Source organism: Physeter macrocephalus, chromosome 4 (assembly GCF_002837175.3).
Source record: "Physeter macrocephalus isolate SW-GA chromosome 4, ASM283717v5, whole genome shotgun sequence".
Classification (NCBI taxonomy): Eukaryota; Metazoa; Chordata; class Mammalia; order Artiodactyla; family Physeteridae; genus Physeter; species Physeter macrocephalus.
In genome coordinates, this window is record NC_041217.1 from 53,056,168 (window position 1) to 53,063,399 (window position 7,232).

The 7,232-nt window shown below is 37.4% G+C and overlaps 1 long non-coding RNA gene across 1 annotated transcript in view; it reads right to left on the minus strand.

Moving 5' to 3' along the window:
• The window catches only part of LOC129392063 (uncharacterized), a 17,815-nt gene extending 11,511 nt beyond the window's left edge, over positions 1-6,304 (minus strand). Inside the window, exon 1 of the long non-coding RNA XR_008617089.1 lies at positions 6,197-6,304. This is a non-coding gene — a long non-coding RNA (uncharacterized lncRNA). The remainder of the gene's footprint in view (positions 1-6,196) is intronic.
• Between the last annotated feature and the right edge of the window lie 928 nt (positions 6,305-7,232).

Here is a 7,232-nt window from a genome sequence, read left to right on the forward strand (position 1 = left end):
CTTTGTTTCTATTTCATTTATTTCTGCTCTGATCTTTATGATTTCTTTCCTTCTACTAACTTTGGGTTTTGTTTGTTCTTCTTTCTGTAGTTCCTTTAGATGTAAGGTTAGATTGCTTATTTGAGATTTTTCTTGTTTCTTGAGGTAGGATTGTATTGCTATAAACTTCCCTCTTAGAACTGCTTTTCATGCATCCCATAGGTTTTGGATCGTCATGTTTTCATTGTCATTTGTCCCTAGGTATTTTTTGAGTTCCTCTTTGATTTCTTCAGTGATCTCTTGGCTATTTAGTAATGTACTGTTTAGCCTCATGTGTTTGTGTTTTTTACGTTTTTCTCCATGTAATTGGTTTCTAATCTCATAGCATTGTGGTCAGAAAAGATGCTTGATATGATTTCAGTTTTCTTAAATTTACCAAAGCTTGATTTGTGACCCAAGATGTGATCTATCCTGGAGAATCCTTCACGTGTACTTGAGAAGAAAGTGTAATCTGCTGTTTTCGGATGGAATGTCCTATAAATATTAACTAAATCTATCTGGACTATTGTGTCATTTAACGCTTGTGTTTCCCTATTAATTTTCTGTCTAGATGATCTGTCCATTGATGTAAGTGAGGCGTTAAAGTCCCCCACTATTATTGTGTTACTGTCGATTTCCTCTTTTAGAGCTGTTAGCAGTTGCCTTATGTATTGAGATGCTCCTATGTTGGGTGCATATATATTTATAATTGTTATATCTTCTTCTTGGATTGATCCTTTGATCACTATGTAGTGTCCTTCCTCATCTCTTGTAACATTCTTTATTTTAAAGTCTATTTTATCTGATACGAGTATTGCTACTCCAGCTTTGTTTTGATTTCCATTTGCATGGAATATCTTTTTCCATCCCCTCACTTTCAGTCTGTATGTGTCCCTAGGTCTGAAGTGGGTCTCTTGTTGACAGCATATATATGGATCTTGTTTTTGTATCCATTCAGCAAGCCTGTGTCTTTTGGTTGGAGTACTTCATGCATTCACATTTAAGGTAGTTATCGACATGTATGTTCCTGTTACCATTTTCTTAATTGTTTTGGGTTTGTTTTTGTAGGTCCTTTTCTTCTCTTGTGTTTCCCACTTAGAGAAGTTCCTTTAGCATTTGTTGTAGAGCTGGTTTGGTGGTGCTGAATTCTCTTAGCTTTTGCTTGTCTGTAAAGCTTTTGATTTCTCCATTGAATGTGAATGAGATCCTTGCCGGGTAGAGTAATCTCGGTTGTAGGTTCTCTTCCCTTTCATCACTTTAAAAATATCGTGCCACTCCCTTCTGGCTTGTAGAGTTTCTGCTGAGAAGTCAGCTGTTAACCTTTTGGGAGTTCCTTTGTATGTTATTTGTTGTTTTTCCCTTGTTGCTTTCAATAATTTTTCTTTGTCTTTAATATTTGTCAGTTTGATATCTATGTGTCTTGGCATGTTTCTCCTTGGGGTTATCCTGCCTGGGAGTCTCTGCGTTTCCTGGACTTGGGTGGCTATTTCCTTTCCCATGTTAGGAAAGTTTTTGACTATAATCTCTTCAAACATTTTCTCTGGTCCTTTCTCTCTCTCTTCTCCTTTTGGGACCCCTATAATGCAAATGTTGGTGTGTTTAATGTTGTCCCAGAGGTCCCTTAGGCTGTCTTCATTTCTTTTCATTCTTTTTTCTTTATTCTGTTCTGCACCAGTGAATTCTACCATTCTGTCTTCCAGGTCACTTATCTGTTCTTCTGCCTCAGTTATTCTGCTATTGATTCTTTCTAGTGTATTTTTCATTTCAGTTATTGTATTGTTCATCTCTGTGTGTTTGTTCTTTAATTCTTCTAGGTGTTTTTTCTTTAATTCTTCTAGATGTTTGTTCTTTAATTCTTCTAGGTCTTTGTTAAACATTTCTTGCATCTTCTAGATCTTTGCCTCCATTCTGTTTCCAAGGTCCTGGATCATATTCACTCTCATTATTCTGATTTCTTTTTCTGGAAGGTTGCCTATCTCCACTTCATTTAGTTGTTTTTCTAGGGTTTTATCTTGTTCCTTCATCTGGTACAATGTCCTCTGCCTTTTCATTTTGTCTGTCTTTCTGTGAATGTGGTTTTCTTTCCACAGGCTGCAGAATTGTCACTTTTCTTGCTTCTGCTGCCTGCCCTCTCCCTCATACTATTTTTTAGTGATTACTTAAAAATTACAAAATGTGTCCTTGACTTACCAATGTCTAATACTTCCTAGTACTTTTACTTGCCTCCCAAACAATGCAATGAACTTAGAATTTATGCTCATTTAATTTCTCCTGATTTGCATGCTATCTTTGTTGTGTATTTGTATTATTTAAATACTTTAAATCCCATGAGATTGTTGTTTTACAGCATCAATGTTCACTTAGATTTTCCACCTTTACCCTACTTCTTGCTCATTTCTCTCTGCATTTCTGAACCTCCATCTGGTGTCACTTTCCTGAAAAAAATTCCCTTTAGTATTTTCTTTTTTTTCTTTTTTTTTTTTTTTGCAGGCCTCTCACTGCTGTGGCATCTCCTGTTGCAGAGCACAGGCTCCGGACGCGCAGGCTCAGTGGCCATGGCTCACAGGTCCAGCTGCTCTGTGGCATGTGGGATCTTCCCGGACCGGGGCACGAACCCCCTTCCCCTGCATTAGCAGGCGGACTCTCAACCACTGTGCCACCAGGGAAGCCCACCTTTAGTATTTTCTTAATGGTGGATCTGCTGATAATGAATTCTCTCAGTTCTTGTTTGTCTGAAAATGGCTTCATTTCACCTTCAATTTTGAAGTATATTTTCATTGGAATTCTAGGTGGCAGATACTTTCATTCAGCACTTGAGTATTTTATTTTATTGTCTTCAATTTCCACATTTTCTGTTGAGAAGTCATATATTGTTCTATTGTTGCTTCTTTGATAATGTTTTCTTTCTCCATATAGCTCTTTGTTTTTCCTTTTTAGCAGTGTTACTGTGACGTGTCCAATTTGGGATTTCTTTTCATTTACCCTAATTGGAGTTTGTAGGTCTCCTTGAACCAGTGGTGGTTTGATGTCTTTCATCTGTTACGGAAAAGTCTCAGCAAATATCTGTTCAACTATTGCTTCTGATTCATTATCTTGCTTCTTCAGAGACTCAAATTCCGTATATGTTAGACCTTCTTTCTGTGTCCCCCTTGTCTCTTACCCGCTCTTGCATTTTCCATTCTTTTGACTATGTCACTTCATCCTGAATATTTTCATTTAATTTTTTTCCAGTTTATTAGTTCTTTCTTTCTCTGAGTCTAATCTGCTATTAAACCTAACTACTTAGTTCTTACTTTTTGCTACTTTATTTTTTAGTTACAGAAGTTCTGTTTTAGAATAGCCAGTTTCTGTACAAATTCTTAATTTTGTTTTTCTTCTTTTTGACTATATTAAGCTTATTTATTTTAAAGTCTGCATCTGATCATGCCATTACCTGGGCCTCCATGTAACTGTCTGTTTGAAGTATATGTTGTTTCTTTTGGTTTTCCTTCAAGTTGTTTTGTATGCCTGATTATATTTTAATTGAGTGTTACCATTGTTATAAAAAGTTATAGAAATAAGACATAGGAAAATGTTATCTTGGCTATGCAAAGTAGCAATCTTAGATAACTTTAGTCTATTTTCAAGAATTGAGATGATTTGTGCTGAGTTGCAGTCTACCCCAGTTCACCCTTACTCCTAGGGAATAGCCCTTTGGGGTCACAACCCAAAGTAGAGGGGATTATCAGGTCCCTGTTGTTGAGCCCTAGACCCAGTTTTTGTCCCATATTCCCATGAAGCTGTTCAAAGTGCTGCTCAGCTTTTCAGCTTCTCACAGTCTCTTTTGATATCAGTGTAGTGGGAAGAGTTGAAGCCAAAGTATAAAATACCTTGAATAATGGGATAAAAAATATTGACTTGATCTCTGCTCAAGGGGATTTTGCTTCATTAAAAGTACTCTCGCATTTGTAAAAAGATCATTATATACTGTATCTGGTCCCTCCAAGTGATCAGATAAATCATTGGAATTTTTTTTATAGTAGAATCACTTAAGAGTGCCTGTATGCTATGGCTTATAGTTCTAATACTGTCAGGGTAAGTTTGGCTCTTAAATCTGCTGTAGAACACATGGGGGAATGTTGCTGCCTATGCCTTGTACTGGGGTGAGAGGTGGGGGTAAGACATATGTGAGAATGAAGGCAATGTATTCAAGGGCCCTTATGCAGGCCATCCCACTCAGCTTGGCTAAATTCAGAATCAACAGAGTCACCATGAAAAGAAGGAACAACAAAAGTATCTGCGGTAGAATAAGGTTGCAAAGGACTGATTTGGCTGAAGTTTCCAAAACAGCCTCTGGGATAGACAAAGGCACTAGGGCTGGCCTTCTCTGGAGCCAGAGCCATCAGGTAAAGGTGAGCAAGTCACCACTGCACACGATGCTAGGGACAGAGACAGACACCCCCCCTTCTCTCCATCTCTATGGTTCTGCCTGCTTCTCTCCAGGGTCTCCTGGTCTTGAGTTGTCTTACCTATAACACAGTTACAAGGGGGCTATCTGAATGCCTAGGTTTTTCCAGGGCAGATTCCACACGTTTATTTTTTTGTCCACATAAACAACTCTAATATTTTGACAACTAAATCACCACTTTTAAAAAGAAATTATAGTAACATATATATAACAAGCAAATCACCATTTTAACTATTTTTAAACGTAAAGTTCCATGACATTGAGTACATTCCAATTGTTGTGCAACCAATCTCCAGAACTCTTTTCATCTGCAAAACTGAAATTCTATACCCATTAAACAATAACCCTTCATTCCGCTTTCCCTGCAGCCTCCTGAAAACACCATTTTACTTTCTGTCTCCATGAATTTGACCATTCTAGATATAAATAGAATCATACTATACCTGTCCTTTTGTTTCTGGTTTATTTCACTTAGCAAATCTTCAAGGTTCATCCAGGTTGTGGCATGTATCAGAATTTAGTTCCTTTTTAAGGCTAACAAAACATGCCTGTGTGTGTGTGTGTGTGTGTGTGTGTGTGTGTGTGTGTGTGTTGCATATATATCACATTTTGTTTTTCAGTCAATGGACATTTGGGTTGTTTCAACCTTTTGGCTATTGTAAATAATGCTGCTATGAACATTGGCATACAGATGTCTTTTCAAGTACTTCCTTTCAATTCTTTTGTGTACATACCCAGAAGTGGAATTACATATGATAATCCTATGTTTAATTTTTTGAGGAACTGCTGTACTGTTTTTCACAGTAGCTTCACCATTTTACATTCCTCTCTGCAATGCACAGGGGTTCCAACTTCTTCATATTCTTGCCAACACTTGTTATTTCCTTCCTTCCTTCCTTCCTTTCCTCCCTTCCTTCCTAATACTAGCCATTCTAATGGGTGAGAAGTGGTATCTCATTGTGCTTTTGATTTGCATTTCCCTAGTGATTAGCCAAACTGCCTTTTGTTTGGCCAGATTTGACATTTAAACAGCCTTTATATGTACAATCAGAATAAAAATCCTTTGCTAAACCACATGTGTATTTTTGGTTAAAAAGAAGGTAAGTGCCATCAAAATCAACCAGAGGGTTTGCTGGGCTGACCAGTCTGTGTGCTGAGCCTTGAGATATTTACTGGGGAAGGCTCTTTTCTGAGACCCTGTAGGCCCAGCTCAAGGCATGTGGGTGGAGCACCCTCCTCTTAACCCCTTACCATCTCAGGTACAACAACATTCACTTCACATACAATGGCTAGGGCCTTTTTACTATTGGAGACAATTTGACATTAATTTCCAAGAGGTGCCATCTTTCAGTTCAATGTGTTTCACGGGTCATATGATCTTCGATTACTAAGGTGACACTTAGGACAATTTTACAGCAAATTGAGTCCCAAATTACAGCCCCTGAAGGAGTCTGCATTAACAATGGTCTGTAAGATCCCAGCAGGGGGCCCAAGCCAGGTTATACTGCAATCAAATGTGGTCACTAATATAACATTTCAGTAGGAACAAGAGGAATGTATTGTTAAGACATGTGTGCTGATCTTCTCTTTTCAGAAAAGGAGGGCTCAAATCACCATAGGCACCCTTAGATTATGGAATAATAAAGACAGAATTATTTTTGCATGAATTGGGATTTCCCTGTAGCTGAGTTAAGAAGCATGACCCACTATGAGTGAATTGGAATTACTCACCCTTCTTTTTTTCTTCTCTTCTCTTCTCTCTCTCTCTCTGTTGCATCAACCACTCTGATTGTTTTATTTCTACTGCAGGCATTTTACTCCTCACATTTAATAAACCAGTGCTCTAGAATAACAGAGTGTGAGAAAGTCTGAGTGGGTAATCACTAAGCAAAACCTGTAAAAATAACAAGCATCACCCATAGACTAATTTCTGAGATATTTCATGATTTGAATGCCCCTGCACATAGCAATGTGCTGAGTTTTGCAAAATGCTAGTAAGACAGACAGGCTTCCTACCTTTTGAGAATCTCCTATAGAAACCATATATTGATGTTAATGTTGATATGGCTACATATGCATTTACAATCACAAATGTGAAATAAAAACAAGAATTAGATATGAAAATTGATTGTGCCCCTACTGACTGTGCAACATTCCCCTATGATTTAGGTAGCTTTTTCATACATTAAATATTGGGCTATTACTGGATTTTTATGAGTTTTGGGGGAACACGGACTCATCATATTTCAAGCACATGTGAAAACCATGCTCTGGGAGTTCACTCCCAGAAAATAGTCATTTTCACAATGTTGATTCTTCCAATCCAAGAACATTGTATATCTCTCCATCTGTTTGCATCATCTTTAATTTCTTTCATCAGTGTCTTATAATTTTCTGCATACAGTTCTTCTGTCTCCTTAGGTAGGTCTATTCCTATTTTATTCTTTTTGTTGCAGTGGTAAATTGGAGGGTTTTCTTAATTTCATTTTCAGATTTTTCATCATTAGTGTATAGGAATGCAAGAGATTTCTGTCCATTAATTTTGTATCCTGCTACTTTATCATATTCATTGATTAGATCTAATAGTTTTCTGGTAGTATCTTCAGGATTTTCTATGTATAGTATCATGTCATCTGCAAAGAGTGACAGCTTTACTGCTTCTTTTCTGATCTGGATGCCTTTTATTTCTTTTTCTTCTCTGATTGCTATGGCTAAAACTTCCAAAACTATGTTGAATAATAGTAGTGAGAGTGGGCATCCTTGTCTT